At 50.0% G+C, this 14,943-nt stretch overlaps 1 protein-coding gene across 2 annotated transcripts in view; it reads left to right on the plus strand.

Annotated features, from left to right (window-relative positions):
* DPP6 (dipeptidyl peptidase like 6) overlaps nt 1-14,943 on the plus strand; it is a 590,008-nt gene that overhangs the window by 69,897 nt on the left and 505,168 nt on the right. The window lies entirely within an intron of this gene.

The following is a 14,943-nucleotide window of genomic DNA, read 5'->3' on the forward strand; positions in this document are numbered from 1 at the left end:
CATCATAACGGCATTTAAAAAGCAAGATTCCCCCCTCTTCTCTCTTTTCCCCAGCCCCTTAGGCTAATGCCTCTGTTAGGCAACAGATAATTCTACTGCAAATTGTTCTCATTTTAACTACTTTGGTAATGTAGGAGCATGTAGGAAAACCTCGACCCGGAAGAACCCAGTTATGAACTTGAGCAAAGGAGACTCACAATCTTATAGGACTCCCGAGACTTGGAGCTAAAAATGGCCCTTTGAGGGGGCACCCTTGCCACCATATCCATTCAGATCCATTTCCTACACCTTTAATTTTATATTTTTGGGGGGAGATGAACATAAATGGTCCTCAAGCCAAAATCCTTTCATTCTTACCAAAAGGATTCACTCACAGAGTAGTTTTCTGTGCACAGGTGAAATCAATCAATTAATCAATCAGTAAGTAAGTAAGTAAATAAATACACTCAACAAAAACCATCTGTAATTATCTATAACAGAAAACCAAGGCTTTTCAGGTTCAATACTACCTTGCCAGGAATTTCACTTTATCAGACCAAATCAAATATCCTGAGAACACTTTTATGAGAGGACTTTTTTCGCCCCTGCTGTTTTTCTTCCCGTGACTCTACAGATTGTTCCTCTGTTTTGTTTTGTTTTTAAGTTTTTTTTCCCTCTGAAGTGAGAAGTGGCTGGGGGGGCAGACAGAGAGACTCCCACATGCACTGGACCAGGATCTACCCGGCATGCCCACCAGGGGGCGATGCTCTGCCCATCTGGGGCATCGCTCTGTTGCAACCAGAGCCACTCTAGTGTCTGAGGCAGAGGCCACAGAGCCATCCTCAGCGCCCGGGCCATCTTTGCTCCAATGAGAGACAGAGAGGAAGGAGAGAGGGAGGGGTGGAGAAGCAGATGGGCACTTCTCCTGTGTGCTCTGACGAGGAATTGAACCCGAGACTTCCACATGCCAGGCTAATGCTTTACTGCTGAGCCAACTGGCTAGGGCCTGTTCCTCTGTTTTAAAAGTCCCCGTCCTTTCAGTCCGAAGCCAGCAATGTTGTTAATGTACGGTTTGCACAGCACCTTTACCGGCTGCGAAGTCATTCTGTGTACACTCTTTTGTTGGGTTAGAACAACCCCCTTGGGGTTAGGAGGACAAATATTATTTCTTTTTTGTGACTGGAGGAGCGGAGACCCGGAGCGAGGAGGACTTTGTGGAAGGAGCCGGGCTTTGATGATGCCGGTCCATTTTGGTTGGGGCCAGGTTCCCTGTTGTAGAATGTCTATTCTTTCAGAAATGCTGTTCCTTCTGGTCCCAACTGGAAGAGTGGAACAGAGAGCCCGGCAGTCAGAAGAGAATCTAGAAGGGTCCTAGCACATCAGCTCTTTAACTGCTCTCCTGGTGGGGTGTCTCACCTTTTCTGCTTGGCTGGGGTCTCCACAGGCTGTTTGCTGCACGGTCACCTTCGTCCTGTCTGTACACGGGCGTTGGGTGTGTGTTTCTGTACCTGAGCGGCATTCCATGATGCTTAGAGACAGACTGTGAAATGTATCGTGTGCATTGGTGGGGTGAACACACTGTGCCATGTGTTGGGCTCAGGCTGCTTTTTCCTGTGGAGGACAGTGGAGACCATTAGAGTCCCTAGGGTCCCTTCACCTGCAAAGGCAGGGTGTGTGCCCGTATCCAAAGGTCTTTGTTAATGCTACTCTGTGCCGCCACCGGTAAACAGATAGAAAAAGCAAGAGAAAATGATGTCCCCAAAAGCTGGGTGGGCAGGTAGCCCTGAAAGGTCGGTACCCGGAGGGTGTGGGCTTTGCTGACCTTTTGCTGAGAAAGCCTTACATGCCTTTTACTGAGAGAGCCTTTGCTCTAATAGAGTGGGTTTTTATGCATTCTGAATAGTTGGCTTTACGCAGTCTTGCTGATGAGTCACATTATATGAAAAGGAAGAGAAGAGAAACAGGCCCTGGGCTTCCAATCAAGTTCAGAACCACAGCCACAGAGAAGTGCCAAGGCGAACGGAGAGAATAGCCTTCTCCACGGCCTACTGCTCTCTTCCTCTTCTTCCTCTTCCTCCTCCTAGGAGGGGGCTAGGGTTGGTCAGCTTGGCCAGATGAGGTGGCCACAGGCCATTTTTGTTTGTACAGTTCCTGGAAAAAATAGATCCACCTCAGCATTGGATTTTGAACACCATTCAGATTCTCCAGGCACTTTGCACGCTGCTGCTGGGCAGAGCACCGCTGTTACTCCTAGTTCTTCTCTCCGCTGTGCTGCTGAGACTTGGGTTCCACACAGAGTGCTCAAGCATACAAGAAAACCAAGGACGTGGAACTCATCAGCACCCGCCGACTCTGCTTGAGTGTCTACGTGAGTGCGCGTGGGGCTGCCTGTGCATGCTCACATGTGCACAGATGCCAGGCGGCTGGACTTTGCATCCTTCTTGTGACAGCAGTCCCAGACCATCTGCTGTCCTCTGACTATGGGGACGGAAGGAAGGACAGGGAGCTGGATGGCAGGTCCCAGCTCGGTTTTGGAAGGTTAACCAGAGCTCGCCACTGCTCCGAAGTGTATTCTGGAAAGCAGTTCTCAAAGTGTGGTGTCTCTTTCATTATTTTAAAAGGGGACAACTGAGCCTCTTATTTTAAAATTGTATTTGCCTGTATGCCCTCCAATTCTGATGGTGTTGTGCCTTAGTTCTTTCTTTTTGGCCTCATCTATAGAATGCCTTTTGGCAAGCAAGCCAGTCTGTGAGTTATGACCCCCACCCCCAAATAATTTTACTTTCTCCAGTGTGACTATTTCACTTTCAGTTCGCTTCAGGGTGGGGTGTGTGGCTATGGGTTGCCATAGAGTCAAAGTGATGACTTTTGTTTGAGTTTCGTTATCAAGAAAGAATTGGGTATCGTCTCACTTTGCTCTCAAGGGCGTTTTGGCCATGAGGATTTAAAAATTATTTATTTCCTCAGACACCCAGGCGATACTAATTACTGTGAATCAGACCATTCTAGAACCTACCATGGAAGGCTGTCTTTCTTTCTTCTTTAAAACATGTAAAAGGAGATGATGTTAAAATGCTCTTATGCAGATTTTAGAATTCCCTGTTACATTAATAATGCTCACGAGAGCAGATGCACTTCCCGGTGTGTCTGTGTGGTCTGGAACATTCCAGGCACTGAGCAGCATTCCGGACCACCCTGCGAAGAGGCGAGAGGCGGGGTTTCTCATAGAGGCTAGTTCCTCAAAAATGGTTCCATATGAATGTAAGGGGAGCCAGATTTCTATGGCATGCAGAGGCCTCTGTGGGAAAGGCTGACCAACTTCTCTGGTGACCATCATGGTGGGGGTGGGCGGACTGCAGAGACTCAGGTGCACGGTCATTGCCCTTGAGCCAGAGGAGAAATTGTCCTTCAGAATGCAAGACAGAAGAAGGGGAGGGGAGGGATGTCACAGGAGGTGAGGGGAGGATGTCACAGGAGGTGAGGGGAGGGTGTCACAGGAGGTGAGGGGAGGGATGTCACAGGAGGTGAGGAAGGGATGTCACAGGAGGTGAGGGGAGGGATGTCACAGGAGGTGAGGGGAGGGTGTCACAGGAGGTGAGGGGAGGGATGTCACAGGAGGTGAGGAAGGGATGTCATAGGAGGTGAGGGGAGGGATGTCACAGGAGGTGAGGGGAGGGTGTCACAGGAGGTGAGGAGGTGAGGAAGGGATGTCACAGGAGGTGAGGGATGTCACAAGAGGTGAGGAGAGGGTGTCACAGGAGGTGAGGGGAGGGTGTCACAGGAGGTGAGGAGGTGAGGAAGGGATGTCACAGGAGGTGAGGGATGTCACAAGAGGTGAGGAGAGGGTGTCACAGGAGGTGAGGAGATGGGGAAGGGCTGTCACAGGATGTGAGGGGAGGGATGTTACAGGAGGTGAGGAGAGAATGTCATAGGTAGGAGGTGAGGAAGGGATATCACAGGAGGTGAGGAAGGGCTGTCACAAGCATAGGTTAATGGCGATAATGAAGAATTGATGAGAATCATGTGGCACTCCCACCAGGCTCACCTGGAATGCCCACAAGAATGGCATTGTTCAGTCAGATTACACATTCAGCTCAAATAACAAAAGACCACTGGCTGGCTGGTGACTCTCTGCTGACCTAGCACACGCTTCCTGGAAGGAATAAAGATCCAGACTCTTGGCGGGTCACTTTACGTCGGTTTGTGCTGGTTGCCACAAGGCCTTGGCACAGGCTGCTATGTTCTCTAGGCTCCTGCCCACATCAGCCTCTCTTGAGTCTCTCCCTCTCTTCCTCGCACCCTCCACATCAAACATGGACAGGCAGAGGCGTGTGGGCTCACGCCCTGTGTCGTTCCAGCACGAACGCCGCTCGCTCGGGCCCCTGCTGGGCGTTCCCCCATGAAACCTTTACATTGGGAAATATACTGAAAAGCAAAATCTTAAAGAAAACACTATTTGCGTACGCTTGGGACCCAAAGGTGAAGCTCATTCCACGCCATCCGCTGAGAAACCACACAGGGTGGGGGGAGAGAAACCTCACTCCCATGTGCCGGGCAGTGCAGCCCAGACCATACGTGTTTCCATGACTCTCAGCACCCCGTCCTCAAACGCGTGGCCTTTACTGGACCATTTGTCACCTGGCTCATCCTCACGTGACCTGGCAGTTGGGGTGACTGTCCATGACAGCAGTGCTGGCCTTATCCGGAGGGGAGGCATGCCCAGGGTCTGCTGGACAGCAAGGGACCTCTGCATATTGGAGCAAGGACGCCTGGGTTCCTGGGAATGCCATTCCTGGGTCATAAAACTGACCGAAGGCCCTACCTTGTCTTCAGAAGCATACATTCCCGACAAGACGGAGTTTCTAAGCCCATGATGACAGGTTTTCTAAGGAAAATGGTCTGAGAAAAAAGAGAGGAGGGAAGTGTTTTTCTTTATTTTCAACTGGGAGAATGACATGTCTTTTTTTTTTTAATTTATATGTGTCCTTAATGCCAGAGTGTTCAAATGGATAACCTTTGTGGCCACCAGCAAAACCACAGACACTTGATGAAAAGGACTGGAGCTTGGCCCGGGCTCAGGGCAGCCGAGTGCTTGGGATGGAGACAAATTTAGGTGAGATGTAGCCCTAGGAAGATGGCCAGGGACAGCAGGGCTGCATGGAGTCATTCCTTCTTCCAAGAGTTTTTCTTGTCTTTTCTTTATTCAGTGAGAAGCAGGGCGGCAGAGAGACAGACTCCTGCATCCACCTGGAAAGCCCACTAGGGGACAATGCTCTGCCCATCTGGGGCATTGCTTTGTTGCTCAGCAACTGAGCTCTTCTTAGCACCTGAGACAGAGGCCATGAAGCCATCCTCAGCACCTGGGGTCAACTTGCTCCAATCAAGCCATGGCTACAGGAGGGGAAAAGAGAGAGAGGGGAGGAGAAGCAGATGGGTGCTTCTCCTGTGTGCCCTAATCGGGAATTGAACCTGGGACATCCACACACTGGGCCCATGCTTTACCACTGAGTCTACCGGCCTAGAGCCTCTTCCAAGAATCTAAGAGCAGGAAACACTCAACAGAGTCTCTTAAATCACTGACTTCCTACTGTGAACTAGAGGAGTTCAGGGTCCCTGCCCTGTGTGGGAGGGAGAGGCCGTCACTGTCCTGGGGACCTTCCCGTCCGGGAGCAGCATCTCCAGCTGCCTTACTTCCAAGAGAGCTCTTACCTATTCAGTGCTTGTTCCCGTGTGCCGATCATGAGGTTGCACTTTGCATCCTGCATCCCACTGAATTCCCATAACAGCCCCTGGGTGGAGGCCATAGTATTGTCTCCTCTTATCAATGAGGCTCCAAGAAGTCCCATCGGGAAAATTGCCCACGGTCACCTAGGTAGTAGGTAGCAGCCAGTGTCCAGCTCGGGGTGGGGGAGGGTGACTAACTCAGTCATCTTTAGAGATCTTTTTTAGATGCAGGTCAGATTAACGAGTAGCTTCTCACTGTACTAGAATAAAACCTGTGTGCTTCCCAGGATACCGCCTGCCTGCTGGGGATGCCTAGAACCTCACCTGTGCTCTTCCCCGGCCTCGGGCACCCCGCTCTAGCCTCCCAGGGGTTCCTGGAACTTGTCAGCCTTGTGAGCCTCCGTTCCCTTCATCTGCAACTTTTTCTTCCTGGGTGTTGGCTCCCGGTTCCTGGGATACTCTTTGCTCTTCCTCTAGACATTTACACAACATCATTCTCCACTGTCTCTTGCAATCACATTATTTATTTACCAGTTGGATTTCCATTCCCAAACTTGAACCTAAGCTCCCTCCCCCCATGGGGCCCTTTCCTGGCCCAGCAGGTGCCCTGGGAATCCAGACCGGATGAATGAATGTGCCACGGGTTCCTCAGGACGTGATCTTTTGCGGAAGGCTTTTTCGGGTGTCTCTCTTTTTTAAGTTTTCCATGGAAAGCAATTGTGAGGCCAAGATGGTACACACTGGCTGTGGCAGTGTTATTGAGAAGGTCCCGTGCGGACTGGCGTGTGGGAACACGACGATGTCTGCGTCCATCCCCACTTGCGGTGACAACATCATAACATTCAGATTCATAAACTGGGGTCTGAAGAAGTTCCTTCCGCATGCCTAGACCCCAGAGAGAGATGTACGTGTTGCGTTAACATCGGGGTCACCAATGCTGTCTCAGTGCTGTGGTGTGGGACACCTTTTTTTTAAAGTAATTTCCCTGTCCTGCCCTCTGTCTTGCGACCAGCATTGCTGGGGCGATGACCTTCACTCAACACTTCCACGGCAGTCCTGCCGAGCTCAGTGCTATGCTGCCCACGCCAGAGGCGCGGATCCAGACCGCGTCTCCGAGAACCCTGGGCTCTGTTAGGAAATTTCGGAAATGAACTCATGTCTGTCATTTTATGTTAGGTAACACCCTCTGTGGTGGCTGGGGTACTGTAAAAAAAAAAAAAGAATATCCATCCTAAGTGGGAAAAATGAAAAGTATCGGTTGCTTCCCATTTGTTTTGGGGGCAGGGGGGAATTTTGCAACCCAGCAAGCCCAGGTCAGATCGGATCTTTGTCCCCACATGAGTTTCAGAGAGCTCTGTGGATTACGAACTGGTGGCCTATATAGGTTGAAAGTGTTGGGAAGTCCAGGCGTAGATACACTTCAGCTACAATGAATAAGTGTCAGCGTGTTGGCTGCAGGCAGGGCACCCAGGAGTTGGTGGCATTGGGCGAGGAGGGGAGGCCTGTGAGAGCCCCCAGGCTGCCAGGACCTCCTGCAGAAAGTGCACCTGGGCGTGGACTTCAGACCCAGGACCCTCCGGGCAACGCTGCCTCCTTCTCAGCCTGGACCCCGATCCTCTCTTTCCGGGACATGACCGCAGCCCATCTAGCCCTTTGAATTCAGTGCTTAGTAGAAGGGATTCAGAGAGACTAAAAATTGCAGCGTTTCCCGCAGAGCTGTTTGCAGAGAGAGCGAGCTGTGAAGAGGGTTATTGAAAATAATAGGGTGAACTTGAAAAGGAGGAAAGGGGAAAAGAAAGTGATGAAAAGATGGGCCCATGTGCCTCATTTGGAAACGTCTCCGATGCCATGTTCTCTAAGCTGTTTGACTCTCATTTTTTTTTTTCTTGAGGGGTAGTTCAACCAACTTTCAAAATGATCATCTGTATCTCCAGACATTTTTCTTCTGCGGGCAGGGATGGTTGAGCTGTTCATTGACCAGGTAATCTCTCCCACGTCCACCCAGTCTCATGAGCCCATTTGCAGCTGTTCTAACTCCAGAAAATACATACTAAACCAACGCAATAACCCGAGAAGGGTGGGTGTGCACATCTCCGTCCAGCTTTGGAACATCACAGGGTCTGTTGAAAACCCTGCTGTTGTGTCAGTTGGTAACCGGGGTGTGTGTGGGGGGGTGGAGGTCTGTCTTCCAGTAGTAATTGTGTTTTATTAGAAAACTTTTTCTGCGTACAGCTGTCTTTTTGGAGTTCTGACCCAATTTTCACCCAATAATGGGGTTTGATGAAAATAAAAGCAGGGTTCTCTCTAGTTCTTCACATGTCAGGTCTTTGAGTTGATGTAGAATGTATCAAAACAACTCTTAAAAACGGAGACTCCCGTGGTTTCTTCGCATTTCTGTAAGCAACGGGTCGTACTGCCGTCTCAAAACTGGGAAACCGGCTGGATTTGAAGTTGTCTGCTATTGCCTCCCCTGGATTTTAAAAATCCATTTATTGACCTGAATTTCTACCTCCCTGTAACGTCTGCACATGGGTTCTAGAGCTGCAGTTTGGACCGGCATCAAGTAGGTCTCCCCTTCCCTCACTGGGTAGTAGTCCCTGTCTGAGGACACCCATCAGGTCTCCCTTTGACACCCCCTTTGCAAGGGAGCAGGCTGTGGGCCCCATTCAGTCGTGGGGGCCATAGTTACATGTTGCCTTTTCTTTTTACACCTTTAGAAACATTTTGAAGCATTGCAGGGGAGCGAGCCCTTTGTCACCACATGGCTGGCAGGCCCCTGCAACCTCAACTTCAGAGCTGTGGTCTGTCCATGTCTCCAACTGAACAGTAACAATGGGGAAGCGGTCAGCTCTTCTGGGATGGTCTTCTTTGCAACGTGTTACCAGAACGTTTCCCTTTGGGAGCAATGGGCTAGAAAGATGGCGTTCCTTACACATGCTACGCAGTGAGTCGTGTCTCGTGTGGTCTGAACTGGCAGAGATAAAGCCTGGGTTATGTCTTCACTGAAAACAGACTTTGTCAGTCCCTGCGTACCGGAATTCCTGTCTGTCTTACTTACCTGCTGGAGGCGGTGGCACATGTTGGAATTGTTTCATCCGGAAGGAGTGTGGTTCTCGGTTAGGAGTGCCTTCTCCTTGTCTACTGCAGGTGGATCGGGGTGGGGGGGGCAGAGTCTGGGAGGGGTGGTCTGCTTAGAGACCTGCAATTTACTAATTTTTTTTTTGTATTTTTCCAAAGTGAGAAGTGGGGTGGCAGACAGATTCTTGCAAGCACCAAACTGGGATCCACCTGGCATGCCCACCAGGGGGCGATGCTCTGCCCATCTGGGCCGTTGCTCTGTTGCAACCAAAGCCATTCTAGCCCCTGAGGCAGAGGCCACAGAACCATCCTCAGTGCCCAGGCCAACTTTGCTCCAATGGAGCCTTGGCTGCGAGAGGGGAAGAGAGAGACAGAGAGGAAGGAGAGGGGGAAGGATGGAGAAGCAGATGGGTGCTTCTCCTGTGTGCCCTGACCGGGAATCAAATCCAGGACTTTCACACATTGGACCGACGCTCTACCGCTGAGCCAACCGGCCAGGGCCCAATTTACCAATTTTTAAATGCATTCAGCATGTGACGGGATATAGGGTAGGTGAGGCATGTAACCTGGAGAAAATTTTAATTTTCACCCCCTGGATGTTTTACAGATAGAAGGGTTGAGTCAGGCCCCTCTATCTCCCTGATCCACTGCACATTATGGACAGGGGGGCTGCCACACCTGTCCCCTCTCAGTCTCCGAGGTTCCCTTCCAGTTATCTAGTGGTCCCAGGAAGACAGACATAAAATACTTTCATTCAGAAGAACAGTTTATGAAACCTTAGCATTGATTCATATACCTTCCATGGGTTAATAAATATGTGACTATTCTCATCCAGGGGGCTAAGCCTCCTGTTTGAAAATAGGACTTTTGACCTCTCACATTGCCCTCATCTCAGATTGCATCTGCCTTAAGTGTAAATTGCTTTTCTCTTTCTATTGATGGGAAAACAAAGGAAAAAATTTCAAAGATTTTTATTTTTAATCGAGGTAGAATTGGAAGATAACATTATATAAGTTTCCGGGGTCTAACATTGACCTTTGACATCTGTATATGCTACAAGGTCATCACCACCAAAAGCCTGGTTACAGTCTGTCACTATGTGGTTGACCCCCTCCCAATCCACCCCCTCCCCTAGCCCCTCTTCCCTTCTGATAACTGGCAGTCTGTCCTCTGTATTGACGAGTTTGGTTTTGTTTGGGATTTTTGTTGTTTGATCTTAATTTTAACACCCTTAGTCACACCCTTCAAGAAATTGCCGATTTCTGCGCAAACAGCTTATTTGATCATTTATTTTCTGTCATCCTGGAAGAGTTATCCAAGACTGCAGGACGGGTAGCTGATAAATTGGTTGTTAGTGTGAAGCTGAAATGAGGACACGGTGCAGCAAGCGCCGGGGCCTTGAGGGCGGGGCTGTTGCCTTAGTTACCCTTCTGGGCGTCGGTCTGCTCCCAGAGCTCCACGGCAGACACCGTCTCCTGTGATAATCGTCATTCACCGCGTCCTGCGGGTCCCCACCCCACGATCTCAGGGTACGCCGACTGCTAGGGAGATTGGCATTGAATTCGAAGAGAAATATAATTTTAAATTGCCCGTGTGAAGATTTCTTTATTATTTGTCATTATAAACTGTAGGGATAATGTGTCACTAAAGACTCCATGTGGCTGAGTATCTTTTGCTGTCTTCCCATGATTGATCATATTAATCACTTAGGCCATTTCTACCAAGGAGAAGGGAAGAGGCAGTATTTTTTTAAACACGTCTGAGTGTGATATGATCTCCACGAAGCCGTGCCAATCAACTGAGGTCTTATCTTCACTCAGAAGTTTGGAGGGATGAAGTCAGACCTGGGCTGTGTCCCCAAGTGAGGACAGCTGCAGAACTCATGGTGGAAAATGAGTTTGAACCCACCCAGACGGAGTTCCCTGGACTCACCAATGTACTGTCCATACTGGCCGGAAAGCTGTGAGCTCAGTGCGGGGAGACGCTGGGTGATGAGGACTGTGTGTTGTCCGGGTACCCCGGGAGCTGGCCCTGCGTCTCTGTCCCCTCACTGGACGGCAGGCGCATGCATTTCCGCGAGCAGCTTCTCACGCAGTCTCCCGGGGGAGCCCACGGCACTGGCTTGCAGGAGGCCGGGGCTGGGATGAAAAGACAGAGAAGGGCGCAAACACGGGTCAGCGCCAACGGGATCGACCCTGCCCTCATTTTCTGCCTCACTCTCACGAGTGTGTGCTTACCAGCCCTTATCTGTACATTTAATCCCACATGAAACCTTAATCTCTCAGCTGTTGTGCTGTTGTCTACTTTGATGAAGACAAAGGTATGTAACAGGCATTCCTGATTTTCAGAGGATTCAAAAAAAAAAAATCTACTCTGCTCAAACAAACAGACCCTTGGGTGAATGGATTGTGGGAGGCTGTCGCTCCACCCCGTTCATTTGCAAAGGGAGGTTCTCATTCCCTGGGGAGAGAGACAGAGCCAGTGGACGTGGGGAGAGAGATTTAACCACGCGCGCAAGATTGATGATCAGCCGCGGCATCTGTTCTGAGCAGAGACCGCCAACGGGGAGTGGTCGATGTTGTAACTGTCTGGATGCGTGGATCGGGTCGCATGTCTGTGTGGGTGACCATGCTTGTTGAGCCCTCCATAACATCTGTCTGGAAAAACAACCCCTCTGATTGGCCAAGGAGATGCCTGTGAACGGTTAACAGGATCCGGAGGTCGCAGGATCTTCTTAATGGATGTTGATGGCAGTCGGAGGCCACATTTCCTTCCTGCAGAATGTTTTACAGTAAGAATGAGTCCAGTGCCCCTCCTGGGAGGCCAATCGAGGTCCCAGAAAGAACAGGAAACGGGCAGGCTCCCAGCAGACGTAGCCAACAAGCCTCTCAGTTCTTGCCTGTAAGGAGCTTCTGGAAAAGAAATGTAGGAGCATGAGCAACCATAGACGTCTCACTGGGTGAATAGTATCTGGGTTGTTTTTTTTAAAACTCCCTTTCAAGCAAGCTGTTTCATACATGTCAGGTCTTTGCCATGATTGGCCAAGAGAGTCAGGATGCAGCCCATTCGCTCCTTGGGATGCTGAAGAACGTTGTGATGTCGTCGGGGAGGAGTACACCTGTCAGGTTTTGGAGACTGTGAGAACCGGGGAGAAAGGAAGAAAGGAGAGAAAGATGAGGGATATAAGTGAGAGGAAAAAAGCAAGAGGAAACAGAGGGAAGGGGAGGGAAGGGAGGGAGATCTCAGTTCCCTGAAGCGACACATGCTTCCAAAGCATATTGCTCACAAAAATCAGGGGATATTTCAAAATGCACAGGAAGTGATAAAATATCCCCTAATCGTTATAGGTCCAGCAACACATAGTGGCTGAAGCCCTACCTCAGTTCATATTCAAGTAGTCAGTCCTTATCCTTTTTTTTTATCATTTGTGACAGAAACAGAGAGAGGGACAGATAGGGACAGACAGACAGGAAGGGAGAGAGATGAGAAGCATCAGTTCTTTGTTGCGGCTCCTTAGTTGTTCATTGATTGCTTTCTCGTATGTGCCTTGGGGGGGGGGGGGCGCTACAGCAGACCGAGTGATCCATTGCTCAAGTCAGTGACCTTGGGCTCAAGCTGGTGAGCTTTGCTCAAACCAGATGAGCCTGCGCACAAGCTGGCGACCTTGGGGTCTCCAACCTGGGTCCTCCGCATTCCAGTCTGATGCTCTATCCACTGCGCCACCGCCTGGTCAGGCAGTCCTTAGCATTTTTTTTAAAATTGCAAACAATTTCAGTGAGTGACAGTTCATCTATGATATTATAAGTAGTTTCAGGTGTGCCCCTTTGTGATTAGCCATCCTTATAACTTAGAGACTTGTCCCCCTGCCCCACAGGAACCATATCCAGGTTCCTGAAACCACACACGATTATTACAGTGGGATTGACCATATTCCCTGTGCTGTCCCTGGCCTCTCCCCATGGCTCTTCTCTAATAGCCAGTTTCCACCTCTCAATCTCTTCACCCTCTTCTCACCCCTTCCCCCCTGCCCAACCCCTCCCCTTCTACCAGTCACCAATCTGTTGTCTGTGTCTCCGAGTCTGTTTCTGTTCTGTTGGTTCAGTTATTTATTTGTTTTTAGAACCCATGTCTCAGTGACATTGTCTGGTATTTGCCTTTCCCTGTCTGACGACTTTTACTCAGCATAATACCTTCTAGGTCATCCATTTGTTGCCATACATGGTAAGATTTCCTTCTTCTCTTTATGCCTCAGTACTATCCCATGAGATATATATATAGAGAGAGCAGATATATTACTGATACATATTACATCGCCTTTGGTTGACTATCGTTATTAATAGTGTTGATGTTGTCAACACCTCTGGCACATAGTGCACACTGAGCCAGTCCCCTTCACAGGCTTAGGAGGCTTAAGTAAGGATGTTGACTCAAATGTGGCCGATGGTATTTTTTCTTTCACAGATATTCAGTCCCTTGCTCTAAAGGTAGTAGGTATGGCTGGGCATCCAGCTGCGACACTGACCAACGAGATGTAGGAGAATGTGATCTGTTTTCCTTCCAAACAGAAGCATGAGCCACCAGCCTGTGGTACTTCTCTGTGTCCCTCTTTCCCTTTGGCCAGGTCAGCATATGCTCTGCGAAGAGGCTGTGCTGATGGCCCCGGGGCCCAGGGTGGAGCAGACACCCAGCAGAGCAGCTGCTGACCATGGTGGACAATCAGCAAGAGCAGGAAGCCAGCCTGTGTGTTCTTGTGAGACTTCGAGATTCTGGGCTTGGTTGTTACACAGCATAACCCAGCCGGTTTCCTGATACTGGAAGTCTTTAGTACTAACACTCTGCATACCAGGTTTGTGCTTATTTATAAATGTGTGTGTTACATTGTTCCTCCAAAAAAGGACCCAATGCAGCTGACAAGACACACTCAGCTCAATGCAATTAAAATGCACAAAATTAAAAAAAAACACACATGTACGTATTTGAGTAAGAGAACATGAGATCAGAGAAATAAATCCTGGGCCACCCCGATACTGTTGACTCGAATGCATGTGGTGGTGAGGTGTCTGTCCACCCAAGGTGAGCCGTCCGTGGGCTTGGCTCATTCGAGAAGCAATTACAGAGAGGGAACACAGTGTCCACGCTTTTACATGCCAAGTGCTTTCACTGCAACGCACTCTGCGCGGGCCACAGCAGGGTGAGGATTAAAATCTGCTTCATCGTCAGCTGAGCAGGTTGGCAGGAGCTGCAGAAACCCAGCGCTGGGTCCAGGCAGTCCACTGAGGTCTGCAGGCGCAGGGGGTCCTGCTGTCTCCCTCTGCTCTGTGCCAGCCCCCAAGTCTTACGTCTCGACTCCAGGAGGGTCACACGTGCTGCTGGGAGAGAAGGGTAGTGGGCCCGAGGAGCAGGCTCTGGCCACCCTCACAGTCCCAGCTGTGTCCTTGGAGAAGGACCGTGGCAAAGCAAAGTCACCGCAGGAGCCCCCCAAACCCCCCTGTTCACTTTGTGGAACAGGACACCAAGAAGGAAGGGTGGTGACAATGGCACTGCTGACTGGACAACCCCAGGCGCCCTGTTCATCTGGTTCAATTAATAGTTTGGTCTCCGGTGGGACTTAAGATATAGGAGCTCCAAGTGTAGCGTCGTTAGTGACCACAATGACCTGGAGACACTCCAACCCCCACACAGACTGCAGGACCCACGAGGGTTTATTTTCTCTTGTTAACAAAAAAAACCCCAAAACAAAACAACAATCCCAGCCCCCTGTCACGGACTTAACACTGTGTGTCTTCAGGTCTAAGGGGCAGATCATTCACGTTTTTCTATTTTTAATATTGTGGTGTGTCTTATAAATAATAGTGTGCCCTTATTTTGATGGGAAGTAAGTCTTCTTTGTCATGTCATGCTGCTTGTTACAGTCAGGGATTCCCTAGATTGAGTGAAGGAGGATGCTAACGTGTTTGTCGTGGCAGAAATGCCACCCTCGCTAGGGGACAGAGGACTTGGCAGGATTTGTGAAGGGGCTTTCCCAAGTCGCCTGTGCTCCCAGTGTGTCTGGCATTTGGCCTGGAGGGCAAGCAGAAATGGGAAGGTCTGCCACGGACACATGGCAAGGGAGGTGACACAGAAACGCCCCCGACGTTAGTGGCTCATAATGGTTGGGGTGCT

The sequence above is a fragment of the Saccopteryx bilineata genome, chromosome 6, assembly GCF_036850765.1.
Source record: "Saccopteryx bilineata isolate mSacBil1 chromosome 6, mSacBil1_pri_phased_curated, whole genome shotgun sequence".
Classification (NCBI taxonomy): Eukaryota; Metazoa; Chordata; class Mammalia; order Chiroptera; family Emballonuridae; genus Saccopteryx; species Saccopteryx bilineata.